Raw genomic sequence first — 15,878 nt, 5'->3', positions numbered from 1 at the left:
AGAATCTGATGACATAAAGCAAACCGTAACAACAACATAGATGGAGACTTGAAAGGCACATTGTTTGGAACTATCTGGACTAGATTATTTTCAGCCTGTTTGGTAAAGGTCCTTTGCTGATAAGTAGGGATGTTATTTTTTGGCCCCAGAGTGCTGACCTTTGTTTCCTAGCTTGAGATATCCTGAGACACTCTACAGTGACTAGAATGTGGTCTGGGCAAAAAATTCAATGAAAGCCTTAAGATGGAGGCTTTATTCCAGATATTTGAAATTGGATTATAAAATGTTAGAAATGATTTATGATATTTTCAAAAGTAGACACTAGTCAATCAATATTATGAGGACAATATGAAACATTTTTTAAAATAAAGGGGAATTACCCAGAAATACATACTGGACAAATCTTTCTTTTCATTTTTTTCCCTCTTCCCTCATTTGTATGCAAATGTCTGTTTATAGAATTTTGATCACAGTGTATATTTTGTTTTCTGCCTTTTTTCACTGAATTTCATATCAGAATCCTTTTACCCTTAGTATTGAAGTCTTTATTGGCTGTACGATGCCAAATGACATTTCTTTTTACCTTTTGTTTCGAATGATTGTAGACATACGCAGAGTGGATGGAATAGGATAATGCACCCCATGGACCGTCACCAGCTTCCGCCATCATCAGCTCATGACGATCTTGTTTTACTCATTTCCCCCTTGTGCTCCCTCAGGAAATCTGGAGCAAATCATAAGAAAATTGATTTCATTCATAAATATTTCAGTACATATCTACAAAAACAAGGACTGAAAAGAGTGGTAAGTATAGCATCACACCTAAAAATAATTAACAGTGTAATCCCTTAATATCAAATACTTGGTCAGTGTTCAAACTGACAGTTGTCTCATAAGTGTCAATAGATTTTTATCTTAATTTAAAAATTTATTTGAATCCAAAGCCGGATAAGGTCTAGACATTGCAAGTGGTTGAGAAGACTTTTATAGTTTTTTAAGTCTGTTTGACTCTTTTTTCCTTGAAATGTATTTAACGAAGAAATGACATTGTTTATTCTATAGAATTTTCCAGTCTGCAGTTTGTTGAGTGCATCCCTGTGGTGCTGTTTGACATGATCCTCTGTCCTCTGTATTGCCTGTCAATTGGTAGTTGGAGCTAGAGCCAGTTTACCTTTCAGTGTTATATAGTAACATTTCCCAGGCCCTTAGGGGTCTATGCAGATAGTAATGGGGGATGTGAATCACTTGTCAGTATTTTAAAGTACTTCATATTTTCAGCTACTAATATGAGCTAACATCATTGTCCATTTTCTTTGATTTTGCCTAGAATCACATCATCTCATTGTGATAAACCAGTTATTTCATGCAGATCAAAAGCTCTGTCTGCAAATTATATCAGTCACTGATGAATATGGATGGGCAAGTGGATTATTATAACAGTCATAATGCCATTTATTTGGTAGATGAGATGTTTTTAAAGATGGGGATCATAGGAGAAGATAGAGGGTCATTAGTGAGGAGTATGTTGAGAACCAGTGCGTTCACAGACCTTCTCCTCAACTCCAGCCTCCACTGTAAATAGTCAAAATTTCATTGTTTAAGACCTGTCAGAGGAATTCCCTACGTAGACCAATCTGGCCTCTCCAGTAGGATTATAAAGAATGCTAAGTTTCTTCTTTAAATCATTTATTTATTTATTGTGAGGAAGATCAGCCCTGAGCTAACATCTGATGCCCATCTTCCTCTACTTTATATGGGACGCCACCACAGCATGGCCTGACAAGTGGGGCGTCGGCGCGTGCCCGGGATCCAAGCCAGCGAATCCGAAGCGCAGCACGCCCACTTAACCGCTTGCGCCAAGGGGCGGCCCTAAGTTTCTTCTTTAGAGTGACTTCTAGACAACATTCCCTCTTTCTTGCTTATTTAAAAATTAAAATTTTCTGTTTTGAATACATAACATATTCGCATAATTCAGAATCGTAATGGCGCCATAGAACATATGATGAAGAGTCTGCTTTCCACCTCTGTCCTCCCAGCATCATGATTTTTCTCCCTGTCGTTAACAGTTTCCAGTTTATCCTTCTGGAGAGATGTAACGCATGTGCAAGCAAATGCATCTACAAATGTATTCTTTTTGCTTCCTTTTATTAGAAGTGGTGTCATATAATATGTGCTGTTCTTCACCGTACTGAGAAATCCTAGTGGCTGTTGCAGAAAGTGGCTATTGCTTTTACTTTCCTGAAAAATTCAAATGGTGTGAAATGACATGTGAAGAGCTTTCTTTAATAAGACTAAGGATGCTTTTCAGTAACCCCGTGTGTCATGGAGGCAGTGTGGTGCAGTGGGTTGGACTTGGGGACCAGGGTTCTGGTCCTTGCTGTGCCACTAACTTATGTGGCTTGAGTAAGTCGTTCCGATCTCACTGTGTAACAATGTGGGGGTGGGGCAGTGTCATCTCTCATGTTAGACGTGCTCTGACTCTGCATCAGTGCACTGGCCCTGGTTGTGTTTGTTTCAGCGAGGGGAGACGCGTGTGTTTTGGAGCTCTCACCCGTCCCACTGCCTCTGGACAGACCTCAGGGGAGACAGGTGCTACAGGTCTCCTGCGGCAGCGTCCACTCTCATCCTGACAAGACGGTGAAGGACGTGAATTGACCTGTTCAAGATTGATGGAGCGTGGGGGGACCACTTTCTTGCCATAGGGCCTGAAGTGGCCCCTTTGATTGAGCCACATCTGATTGTGAAGCTTTGGAATTTCCCGAGCAAATCAGGAGCATGGCTCAAGAGACTGTGTTGGGCAGACTTGGCTGACTCTTTTCTGTTCTCTGCTCTCTGTGGTTCTTGGGAAATCTCAGGTATTTATAAACATGACAGCGTACACCAGGCAGCCTCATCAACGCCTGCCTTTGTTGTGAAGTCCCTGAGCTGGGCTATGTGTGTAAACGGCTTTTCTACTGTACTGAGGGAAGCCTGTTTGCTAACACTTCCTCCAAGACGCGGGGCTTTCAGAGTCCAGGCTCTTGGGTAACCCCGACCGTCTCCAAAAAAGCGGTTATTCCCGGGAAGGCCAACTTGACGAAATTCATCACATTTCATTTTCTGGCTTAGGGTGCTTTGTAGGAAAAGGCGAAGGTGGTTATTAGGAACTCTTTCCAGGAGGCCTTGGCCTTGAGGGCAACCTGGTGACAGGTGCAAGGAATGGGGTGTTATGAGTGGTTCGGGGGATTCAATCAGAGACGTAAAAGAAACTCCACTCCAAACAAATGGACTGAAGGTATATTTTATTATATAGAGGATAGTAAAGGCGATAGTCCTCCAACAGATCTGAATAGGTCAAATAATAAGAGGGAAAAACACCAGCTCGATCAGAAAGTGAAACACCAGATCGACTGAAGGGAAATGACACAAGTCAACTGGAAAGAGAAACACCAGGTTGACCGAAAAGAGAACACATCAGATCAATTACTTCACAATAAATCAATTACTCACAGCATCCACGCCCCACGCCGGGAGAGTCCTGTCAATCGACTCGGCTTGTTGGGAATCATACGTCCGGGGCAAGGCGTCCCTTCCACAGGTAGAACTCTCACCAGGCCTCGCTTTCCAGCTGTTTATATAAGCAGTTACAGAGTTTACAGAGCAAGCATTCAGTGTTTCCATGCACAAAAGATTATCAGTGGTGTATGTGCACTGAGGCCCCTGGCTATTGTCACAGCCCAGTAGTTGTGTACGTGCATTGTTTTTGTGGTTTCGTCCCAGCCCGGCACAGATGGCCAGTCACCCCAGGCTACGGCGCCCGAAGGGCCTTGAAATTTTTACACATTGCAACTATGTCCATGGGAGAAGGGCCAGTTGCCACCATGCAGAAAGCAGCTTTTATATTTCTTTTTGTGCTGCTGGCTGTAGGTCAATGGAGCGGCCAAACATGGCTGTACTCATGTCAAGACATGGGGGTGCTGAGGCCTTTCACAGGAGGTGCTGGCCTCTCATGGAATTCCTGAGAGGCAGAACGAGGGCCCAGAGGGGAAGCAGAGGGAAAGTACAGGTGGCCCAGTCTGTTGCAGCAGGTCTGCACCCCAGCATGCCTAGAGGTGTGCTTGCACTGGCTGGGAATATTGGAGAAGGAAACCCAGTGGCAGTTGGGTGAGCAGTTGGACTAGGACCACTTTCCAGACCCCCTTCCAGTCCTGACATTCTTGGGTTCCACACACCTGTAGAACTGGTTTCATTGGTGGTGGTATTCTTTAGTCTTCAGCCTGGCAAACAGCTATTACGGACAATGTGGAAGGAAGGTGTTGGAAAATGAACTTTACAGGTGAGTTCGCACAAGGACTACCCCTCCCCAAGTTGTGTTGAGCATTAAACAACTCCGGAGTGATTACTGTGTGATAGAGCCACAGAGCAGTACCAAGCAAGGTTCCTCATGCCTGAGAGGAGCAGTGAGCGCTCCCCAGAGAGCTGTGGAGGGTGTTGTTCCATCTCAGGGGGAGCTCCGTGCATCAGCCTGGTGGGAGGGAGGGCGCATGAGCATTGATTGGGGTGCCTGGACCTTCTTTGGATTCCTTCTTTATTTTTAGCCAAATTGATTAACTTCAAAAATTCCTCTGTTTCAGTTCTATTCCTGTTTGTCTTTAAAAAAGTTTCTCTCTAGATCCTCGCATTATGCTGGTGGGTCTAAACACCAGTCTCAGCTCGGGCAGCATATTAAAATCACCAAGCGATTTAGTTTGTATTATTTTACCTTCGCACCTGTGTCTAACTCTGCCTTCTTTTTGACCTAGAGAGTTTCCCTAACAGTTACTATGTGTGTGTGGGGGGGCCACCAGTGAGGAATGACAGAGGAGAGGCCAGAACCCCGCAGTGCTTACCATGACCATATCTCTTGCTTCTCCCCAGCTTGCCCTCAGTCATTAGCGGAAGTCACAAAGTCCACAGAACGCAGGCCTTCGATGGACAGGTGGTCCGGGTAAGAGGCGTGGGCTGAGAGCCAATCATTCTGCCCCCTGGGGCACTTTTGAAAGGGAGAAACTTGGGTAGGGTGATGGCAAATTTGTTAGGGGGATTTTCTGAGTTAATAAATTATTTTATGCAAATGATTGCCTGACTACTGTAGACCAGGATGTACAGTACTGGAACATGGGGTAGCAAGTTGAATAAGGTTTGGGGGGGATAACACTCTAGTGGGAGAGACCATTGAAAAAACTAGCTGTACCCGAGTGTGTCCCGGCGCTGTGTGTGTTCCAGGCTGCCTTTATCTTGTTCACCATTTATTCCCACGCCTGGGGCAGTTCCTGGCACATGGTAGATATCTATAATCAATACTTAAATACATAAATGAATGCATACAGAAAGTGCTATAAGAGTACCAAAAGGGGAATTGTTAAGTCCGTGGGGTGGAATGGAAGGGAGAGAAGGCATCGTGGAGGAGGTGGCAGAGGAATCTACCAGATAGGCCGGGGATGGAGGGTGGGAGGGTTTCATGGCAGAGGGGAGGGGGCAGGTGGAGACTTTAACTGCTGAGAGCATGCTGGGTGGCTGGAGTTTGGCATGCTTACAGGGGAGTGCTGTGGCATAGGCTGGAAGACAGGTGGAGAGTGAGCGATGCAGGGTTTTCTAGGGTTGGGGGAAGAGGTGATGAAGGCCACTTGGGAAGGCGTGGGGAGAAGGGACATGTGGAGAGACATGTAAGGAGGATTGACCAGATTTGGGGCTTGATAAGAGGTCCAGGGAGTGAGCTAGAAGGAGTGGAGCCTGACTCCACTGGCAAATGAGTGGCTGCTGATGTTCTCAACTCAGATGGGGGAGTCCTGGAGGAGGGGCAGGCTTGGGTTGAGTGGGAGGGAGACGCGAGGAGGAGGTAGAGAGTGAAATTGCTTTTAGTATGCAGTAGAGTGTGGTGCTTCTTGCACAGACTTGAAAGTCCCATGGATGCGAATTCAAGTCCCTGCTTCCCCACATATTAACTGGATGACTTTGGGCAAGTTACCAACCTTCTCTGAGATTCAGTTTCTTCGTAAGTGTTCTTGGTTATTGACTTAGCGCAGTGCCTGGCATAATAAGCATTTAGTAAACAGTGCTTTTCATTAGGCAGTTAGAAAAGCAGGTCTGGAACTCAGTAGAGTTGTTGAGAGTGGAGATAACAGGGTAGAGGTGAGAGAGAAAGCCTTGGAAATGGATGCAGCCTCCCAGGGGAGCGTGAAGAGGAGGAGAGAAGAGGGCAGAAGACAGACCTTGGAGAAGGATTCCAACACTGAAGGGTAAGGAGTAAGGCTGAGCTAAGGAACAAGATTGGAAGCTATTGGAGAGGCAGAAGAGAGGGATGGGGAAGAGAAAGGCTTGTGGAGGAGGGAGTGGTTCCTCAGGGATGGACTGGGATGGAGGAGCTCTTGGGTCTTCTCCTTAGGACATCTCGTCCTTTCCTTAGCAAGAGCCACATCAGTGGAGGGGCAGGCAGAAACCAGGCTGCAGTGGAGTGAGAAAGAATAAGAAGTGAAGGTTGTGTGGGGCAGCCTGCCTGGATCCAGCCCCCTCGGGGCTCAGGAGCAGTAGGGAATGCTCCCGTACTTTGGGTCCCTTGAGCAGGACACTGGGCTTCCAAGGATTTCTTCTCATCAGCCTTTCCTCTGTTTGTCTGATAGGTCGCCAGGGGTCAGGACTATAGTCTGTTCCTAACGGATAAAGGAGAGTTCTATTCTGGTGGATAGGGCGCAGCTGGGCAAAGAGGTAGTGGACCTTACACCCCCTTGGGATGGTGCAGTATGGAGCTGTGAGCGGTGGGGCTCTCATGGGCTAGAACCACCTGCCTTCATTTGACTCTTACCTCTCTTATCACTTCCTGGGGCCACTGTTCTGTTTGTCCCTTCCCAGTACCCTCACCCTGGCTCCCATGGAAAGGAAACGATAAAGGATTGGGTGGAGGATTAGAGCCACCCCTCAGCAGAAGAGCTGTGAGCCTTTCTCTCAGCAGAGACAGGAAACTGTGTGAGGCTTTCAAAGAGAAAACAAGTGTCCCCTAAAAGGAGCTTGATGTTCACTGATTTGAGAAGAATGTGATTGATGCAGGGAGGAATGATTGAGAAATATTCTCAAGCTTGTATATTTAACCTTTTTGTTTCTGATATTGGTCTGAAGGGAGGGCCATTAAATATAAGACTAAATCTTTTAGAAATCCTCAGTGATCCTACCAGCACATGAAATCGTCTTTGTTCATTGTCTAGTGTTTTCTTCCAGTCCTCGTTCAGATGTGCACTACTTTTCTTTTCCCCCAAAGCCCCAGTAGATAGTTGTATGCCATAGGTGCACATCCTTCTAGTTGCTGTATGTGGGACATGGCCTCAGCATGGCCGGAGAAGCGGTGCGTTGGTGCGCGCCCAGGATCTGAACCCGGGCCGCCAGCAGCGGAGTGTGGGCACTTAAGCGCTAAGCCACGGGTCCGGCCCCTTTTTTCTTTTCTTTATTTTTTTTTGATGAGAAAGATTCGCCCTGAGATACCATCCGATGCCAATCCTCCTCTTTTGTCTAACAAAGATTGCCCCTGGGCTAACTTCTGTGCCCATCTTCCTCTACTCCACATGGGACGCTGCCACAGCATGGCTTGACAAGTGGTGCTTCGGTGCACGCCCGGGATCTGTACCTGGGAGTCACGGGTCGCCGCAACGGAGGAGCGTGCACACTTAACCGCTCCGCCACCGGGATGGGCCCCATGTGTGCACATTTGTATACAGTAATCACACCATAGATGTGGTTTTACATGCTTGTTTTATCATTTATACTTACATAAAGCATTTTTCCATGGTCGTAATGTTTTCACAGTTACAGTTTTTCATATTTGTATGATATAGCATCAATTTAATTTATCATAATTAATTATTCATTTAACCATTTTATTAAATAATTACGTAAGCATTTCCCTGTTGTCAGGTGGCATACTGCTTTGGAGGCGGAGTGCAGTGGCCGTTGGAGATATCATGACATTTATCTGGTGTGAATACGTGACTTTTTCTTTCGTTTGGATTATTGCTCTAGGATAAATCCCAGGAGTGTCAAAGGAGTAGGATATTTTTATTGTTGTCAGAATGTGTTGTTAAATTGCTTTCCACAAGTTTTACCAGTTGATACTGCCGGCAGCAGCGGGTAGAAGTACCACTTGAATTTTGTGGGTGAGGCATCTGGGGGGGCTTAGCTGGGTCTTTGGCTCTGAGTCTCTCAAAGGCTGCAGTCATCGTAGGGTTCCACTGGGAAGGCTCTGCTTCCAGGAGCACACCGATGGTTGTTGGCAGGATACAGGGGACCCCCAATTCCTTGCTGGTAGTTGTCCAGCAAATGGTTGCTGGCCAAGCCTTCCTCCGTTCCTTGCCATGTAGGCTTCTCCCTGTGGCAGCTCCCAACATGGCAGCTGGCTCCGTCAGAGTGACCAAATGAGAGGGTAAGACGGAGTGCCAGTGAGACAGAAGCCAGTGTTCTCTCCTTTAATCTGGGCAGTGACCTCCCTTCACTTTTGCTGGCCTTCTGCTTGTGAGAAGCAAGCCACTAGGTCCAGCCCCCACACAAGGGTGGGGAGTACACGTGGGTGTGAACAGCAGGAGACGGGGATCACTAGGGGCCATTTTAGAAGTAGCCCGCCACAACCATGATCTTGACTGTGGCCTGAGCCTCCCCCTGTCAGTGACAACAGTGATTTCGTTCCAGTGGCCCTTGCCAGAGCACAGTTAGGTAAAGAAGCTCTCTGCGAGCCAGGCAGCAGAGGCCAGGCCCCAGCTCTGCCAGCCTCGCTCACCTAGGTGTACAATTTCTGGGTCAGTAAACCCCTCTTTTCCTTTGAGTCAACTTAGGGACTGTTGTTGTTCCGCTGTCTTCACCAAAGCACTTAGAATCTGTCTTTCCAAAGCACTTAGAATCTGCCTTTCCAAAGTTATCCCTCAGCAGAGGCACCAAGATCAAATCCTGCTAGAAAGCTAAGTTGGCCACACTTCATCCTCCAGACCGCTGACCCTCCCATCTCGCTCTCAGCAGAAGAACCTGCCTCCTGTTTCATAGAGGAAACAGATGCCGTCAGCTGAGAAAGCCCTCAGTTTCCCACTCGGACTCCTGCACACTTGTCTCTAACTTTCCCCGCCCTGGGTCCCTTCCCTTTATAGCGGTGGGGGAAGCGTGTCTCATCCTGCTGAAGCTGATGCTTCTCTCTGTGTCCTGGATCCCATCTCCCCCCCGTTCCTCAGAAGCCTCACTCCATCTGCTGGGCCTTCTTCCCCACAACTTCAGCCTCTCCCTCTCTACTCGTCCCTCACCATCAGCATTTACACATGACTCAGGTGTCTTCCATGTTAAGGGGCCCTGTGTGGAGCCCTCCACATCCTCCCGTTCCCCCAAGTCTCACCCCTTCGCTTCACCTCCTGTCTCCACTTCTAGGCCAGACTTCTCAGGAGCTGCATTGACTTACTGTCCCCATTTCCTCGTCTCCTTCTCATTCCTCTGTCCTTTCCACTCAGCTTCCACCCTTATCATTTTGCTGAGTGGCTCTTGCTAGGGTTACGGTGACCTCCATGTTGCTGAAAACAAGAATAAAGCACCTGGAGACCATTGTCCAATTTTTCCCTTTCTTGATCTCTCAGCAGCGTTTGACATTGGCTGTGACGTGCTGAGCATCTTGGTGAAGAGCGGTCTTCCTTTCGCCCCTGTGACTGGGCTCTCTGAGGGCTCTCTTCCTTTCTCGTTCCTTCTGGGCTCATTTCCTGGCTGTGCTCCTGGGCCAGGCCCTCCCATGTCGGAGGTCCCCATGGCAGGACTGTGCTCTCCTCCTTTCCTCTGCCTTCTCCTTCAGAAGGTCTCACCCTCACCGTGGCTGCAGTCACCGTCTGTGTGCTCAGGACTCTCCAGCTGGCAGCTGAGGCCCAGCCTGCTCTTGGGAGGTGCAGACATCTCTCAGTGCCACTTGACGTTTGCCCTTGGCCATCTCTAAGCACTGTGAGTTCAGTGGGTCCAAAAGTGAACCCCTGCTCGTCCCCCACCTGCTCCTTCTCCACTGTTTGCCACGTCCACTCAAGTTCCCCTCTAGGAATCATGTCCACTCCTTACTTAGAACACTTACCGGCTACGCATTGTGCTGAGAATAAAGACCAGACCCTTCCGTGGTCTACAGCATCCTGCATGATCTGCCCTCCCTGCTCCCCACTGGCGTCTTGCAAATATTCCCCCTCGTCCCCTGACTTCATCCACTGGGCCCTTGTTTAAACTCCCTCAGTGGGCCATGGCCCCTCCCTCCCTGTGCAGGTGCTGTCTCCCCTACGTGGAATACCGTGTTCTCCCCTCCCCTCCACACTCCTACTCATCCCTCAGACTGCGTGGATAGAGTGAAGCCTCCTAAACGCTCCTGCCCATGAACTACTTCAGGCTCCCTGAGTTTCCTCACGGAGGCCCCTGTCCTGCCATCCTTGCAGTCAGCACAGATTAATTGGGTGATAATTTTGGCTGACCTCTGCCTCCTCCACTAGACTGAACTCAGAGAAAGGGACCGGGTCTCTTCCTTCCCCTCATATTCCCATCACCAGTTAGATGTTTAGCATATGTTTGCTGTTTGGGACATATTTGTGGAGTGAATGAATGACCTGGCACTTATCTGCTCCTTCCGTTCACCAGAATCCTTCCAAGTTCTCACCGGTTTGTCTTCCTAACAGTATGGACCCTTCCTGTGACTCGGGTGAACGTCCCCCGGTACTTGCCCTTCTCAGTTGTGGGGACCGTTAAGCACATGGCGTGTAGGGGCACTGGCTGTGCTGTATGAAATGGTGAGAGCCTCTTGCAGGCAGGTCATTGGGAAGCTCTAGAGGGGTCGATGGTGAAGGGTCGGTGTCTGTTGGATTCACAGGCACAGACCTCAGCCTGAGGGAGGGAACGTGGCTGTGGGAAGACCTAGTTAGAGTGAGTACAGTTAATAGAGGGTGAGGGTGACGTTCCTGACAGAACGATAGTAGCCCTGGTTTCTCTGCAGACAAATAGCCAGCCCAGAGCTTAGTAATTCTGTAGTAAACCTCTGGAGTGGAGAAGGAACTGCTTTCTCCCCCTCCCGTCGCCTGGGCCAGAGACTCTGGCCCTGCCTTCTCCAGAGAGGCTGCACCAAGAAACAGAGACAGAGGGAGAAGAGCCTTAGGGTTTCGACGCTGAGGTCCATGCCCCTGGCATGAAACATCTGGCACCACTGATGGGTATTCCACTTTTTATAAGCAAAACATCATTTCTGATACTTTTCGGGATCTGGCCCTAAGTTGTTTTGTACTTGGCTTGCTCTCCTGGTCAGTGTGAATCTTAGAGCTGTTAGTAGGGGGACAACTGCCCTTCTGAGGCTCTCCTGTGTTCACATGGGGTTTCTGGGTGATTTGTTGACTAGGCCCCTCCAGCTTGCCCTCCAGGTGTGGGAAGTTTGTATTCTGAGCTTGGTTAGTTTGCTTGACATACGCCCAGAGTAAGAATTTAAAAGAGGAGAAAAGAAACTGATTCTTTTCCAAGTGTCATTAATGTGTTTTTGCCAAGCAAGGAGGAGAAAACAATCCCTGTGGATCTAAAGCATCCCGGCGGTGCAGTTTGAATTTCTGGTGAAGAGGGCTGCACTTGGTTTGACTTACTGACCGCTGTTTTTACTGTCATGTAGAAGGACATGTTTTTGTCTGAGGCTACGGAATTCTTGGCAAAGGACCAAACCTAGTGGAAACTGCTCTTCCGGAAGTGATTCCACCCACTCTCTTCAGCTTGATGGAGTTCAACCCAGAAGTCCAGGTTTCCCGCATTTGCTGTGGACTCAGCCGCGTTGCTCCTCTTACCAGTAAGTGGCCAAGCCCGTGTGGCCCCAGTGACGGGCCGAACTGCATTCTCTTAGGTTCACCCCAAGCCGTGGGCAGCTTTCAGTGTCCATCCATCCAGTGGAGGGGCGCCCCACGTGGATAATTACAGAGAGCAGCTCATCCAGACGTTGTTTGGCTTGAAGTTGTATAATGTGTGTCTTTTTTCATCCTGGAGTTTTGTTTTTGGTTTCTTTGGTTTGTGGTTGGGCTCATGTGAAAGTGAATTTTCTCAAGAGGACGCCAGTCGGTGGTAGGAGGGGGACCCTCGAGATGTCGGGGTGCTGGGGAACCCAGCAGAGTTTTGGTGAATCCCCGGGAGAGCCATTGGGAAATGAAAGTGTGGGACTCATCCCGCTCCTGGCCAAGCCCAAACCCTGACCCGACCCAGGAATGGGGGACGGCAGGACGCTGATTTGTCAGATGCCCTGGGGTTTTGTGGAGGAAAATATGCCCCATTTCTCCAAAGTGCTGGGAGAGAATGATCAAAGCCAAGGCTGGAATGGAGCTGTTCTTGAAGTTTTGCCCAGTTACAAAGACGTCAGACACCCAGGTGCCTCCCGCCCTCGGTTGTGCGCTTTCCTTGATTGCCTCTCCCGTTCCAGCACAGTAACTGTCGGGTCAGTCTGCTGCTCTTTAGTTGACCTGACTGGTAAGACTGAAGAAAATTAATTTCATTCTGTGAGGATCCTCACGTAAATTCGCTATTTCCTTGCACCTAAGAGTGTTAATTTGTAAATCTCAATTACTCATCTCTGGAGAGTTATTGTTCTCTCTTTAGGCGTCTGGGCCGGGACAAGGAGTTGGGTCATCCTCGTTTGTGTTCTCTGGCCCCACGCTCCTGTGAGGACTATCCAAGTGCCCCCCGACCCAGAGTCCTGACTGCCCTTCAGTTGTCTTCTGAGGTTCAGATCTCAGGCCTGTAACACACACGGGCTGTGGCGTGGACTGTGGGGGGGTGACTGTGTGCACAGCACCCTCGGTCACAGTGATGACCGGGGTAGTCCCTCAGCACCGTCACTCGGAGTCAGCACTTCCATATGCTAATGTATTGAGGGTGCCAGACTCTTCTACAGCTATTTTGATTTAAAAAATGAGAGTCATTATGGACTCAGTCTGGAGGTATCAATGATCTATGGCTTAAACTGTGCAGAGTCACATCCTTGGAAATCCGTATGAAATGTGCCAAGTATTCAACTAGAGTACACTGTTTTCTGTTTGCTGTCATGCCATGTGGACGTTTTGGGTCACACCGAAATGAAATCCCCTGCTAGATTTCCCCCAAGACCCCACAGCCACCCTCCAAGTGCCGTGACTGTCCTCAGTAGAGGGAGCATCAGAGCTGGGTATCTCCCCTTCTGTGCCCAGCATTTGCATGTGGTCAGCTGGGAGTTGGACTTGGTTGGTTTCCCCTGAGATCTGCTAACCTTTTGGGGGCCAGACTGAATTGTTCTGTTAAATATGTAAAATCTGAGGGTGGAGGCCCCAGGGTGGTGGTTAGACCAGAGGGCCTCTGACAGATGGGAGCAAAGGGATTCCTTATTAATCAGTCAGATTATTTTAGTCCTGGCTTCTCCATGTCTTGTCTACTTCTTCTGCTTCTCAGGTGGAGGTGGTTAAATGGGGCCTCTGTGCCAAGGAATGCCTAGAGCTGATGTGGACGGAAGTGGTATCTAAAGGCTGGGTAGCGGGAGGCTGCCCCACGAGGTCTGGGGTCCCATCCTGGAGGTGGGCATTCCCGAGCTCAGTCTAGATTTGTTCTCCTGGACTGTCCTCTAGAGCACTCTTGTCTGTTCTTGTCCCTCCCGGCACTTTTTACAGTTTGTAAACATGTATATATTGGTTTGATCGTTTGTTTCTTTCTAACTGTTTGACTAGCTCCTGCCCCATGAGGACAGGAAGCGTACGTGTTCACTCACTGTCCTGTCCCAGCTCTCAGCACACAGACATCGACCCGGCCCAAAGAGGTGCCCAGTCACCCTGTGTCCCTTGACCAAATGCTCCCGAGTTGTGGAAACCCAGACAAGGAATGACAGATGGAGGTCTCCCTCTATCAGGACATGACCAGGACTGGAGTGTGCTCAGACTTCGGGACGTGTGGAGGGCAGGGTGTGGTCGGATGTGGCTGTGGGTGAGGGGCGTGCATAAGGGGCGAGCAGAGTGGGCCATGACTGTGGGTGAGGGGCGTGCATAAGGGGCGAGCAGAGGGGGCCGTGTCCAGGAGCCTCCTGGGCCTACAGCTCCGTGCGTGTGCTCTTCTCCATATGACGGACACACCGTCATTCTGGGCTTGCACATGTCTTTGGTTTGGGGATAGTATACCTTTCCCTTCAAGAGGAGGCGTTAATGCCTGGTAGAAATGGAAGTTTAACATGGGGTTCTGTTTGTACCTGCTTCTAGAAAGCGTATTCTCATGACCCTTCCTCTTCTTGGTGACTTGCCTCTGGCCTAGCCCAGCCAAGCCACCCTTTTCCTTTCTGTGCAGACAAAGGAGAGCTGTTTGTGTGAGGCAAGAACATCCGAGGGTGCCTGGGAATCGGTTGCCTGGAAGACCGGTATTTGCCATGGAGCGTAAGGCTGGAGTGGACGGGCGTGAGTGCGTGCCCACAGAGCAGACTACCTGATGTGGCAGCAGCGTCCAGTGTGCGGCTGGGCCAGGACCAGTTCCCTGGGCACTGCTTCCCCTCCCAGGTCCCAGCTGGCCTCCTCCTGCCCCAGCACACCCTCTGCCAGGGCATCAGGAGAGACCGCGTTGTGGTGAAGAGCCAGAGCGAGCGCCCAGCAGCAGCTTCTCAGGCTGCAGGCTCCCTGGCGCTGCGCTCCTTCCTGGGGCTGTGAGTGAGCAGCCTGTGCAAGCAGGGGGCAGCCTGACCAAGGGTTCCAGTCCCCCTGTGCCCTGGAAGAGGCCCTGTCAGAGGCTGTCCACGGGCATGTGGAGCAGAGAAACAGAGGCCCCCCGGGGCCTCAGAGAGGCAGAAGCTACAGGCCAGGCTCCACAAGGCCCAGAGGGGCTCCCAAGGGGGAAAGATTTGAAATGACAAAGCTGGCGTGCCAGGAGCTGTTTGCAGAGGCCCGTTTGGAGGAATGATTTACATGCATTTAAAAGAAAGCAGGATATTTAATATTTAGAGTGCCTTACCACAGCCACCCAAGTGAAATATAATGGTTTTCATACCGGGGAGGATGCAATTAGACCAAAAGGCTCATTTCAGAGTTAAAGGGTTCTTTCTTAAATTGTAGTTTATCTTACTGTTTACTAAGTCAGTTCTTCTAAACAAAGCTATTGATATTTTTGGACACAGAACATATGTACTTGGTACAAAGTGTCTTATGAAAACCAAGTCTCCCGTCTCTTGTCCCAGAGGCACCACCGGTTCTGGTTCTCATGTTGCCTCCAGAGAAAGACTGCGGAGAGAGCATCTGTGCACGCGCGCGCGACCATGGGCACACACAGACCTAAGTATTTCCTTTGCAGGCAGGATTTTAATAATGTCTTTTGAAATTGTGAAAAGCATTTTTAAAAAACACTTGTAAAAATGCAAAAGGAATGTATAATTTAAATACAATAAGGATTTATCTTTCAAAAACCCACTGCAGAGTGTTTCGAGGCACTTTGCTGTTTCAGGGGCTGTTTCCATCGGGCCTTCCCTCTGCCGCTGGCTCTCCTGGTTCCCTGTGACCTCGGCAGGCCCAAACACACAGAAACTGTCTTTGTTTGCTATAATTTATCGTTTTTTTTCCCTGCGAAAAGTCTGTCTGCAGGCTCCGGGCTCCTGTCACTTCAGTGAGTGTGTGATGACACCCTGAATGCAGTGACCACGGGCCACTCCGACGTGTCCCCTGGCTGTCATGACGTCTTACACTCAGGCTCTGTACTTCTGCATGTATTCGGGTCTGTAGAGGAGGGCAGTGCAGAGCACGAGTGGCAGGTGTGGCCTGAGAAGGTGGAGGGACTCTCGTCACACTGTGGCCACCACAGTCTCCCTCAGTGGATAGCCATTCCCAGGGGCCTAGGTCTCGGTCTTCTGTTACCTGACCACATGCCGA

At 49.3% G+C, this 15,878-nt stretch overlaps 1 long non-coding RNA gene across 1 annotated transcript in view; it reads left to right on the top strand.

Annotated features, from left to right (window-relative positions):
• The first annotated feature begins 4,918 nt into the window (after positions 1-4,918).
• Positions 4,919-15,878, top strand: part of LOC131402764 (uncharacterized) — a 77,359-nt gene continuing 66,399 nt past the window's right edge. Inside the window, exon 1 of the long non-coding RNA XR_009218948.1 lies at positions 4,919-4,966. This is a non-coding gene — a long non-coding RNA (uncharacterized LOC131402764). The remainder of the gene's footprint in view (positions 4,967-15,878) is intronic.

Source organism: Diceros bicornis, unplaced genomic scaffold, assembly GCF_020826845.1.
Source record: "Diceros bicornis minor isolate mBicDic1 unplaced genomic scaffold, mDicBic1.mat.cur scaffold_262_ctg1, whole genome shotgun sequence".
NCBI lineage: Eukaryota > Metazoa > Chordata > Mammalia > Perissodactyla > Rhinocerotidae > Diceros > Diceros bicornis.
This window is presented reverse-complemented; position numbering and strand designations above follow the sequence as displayed.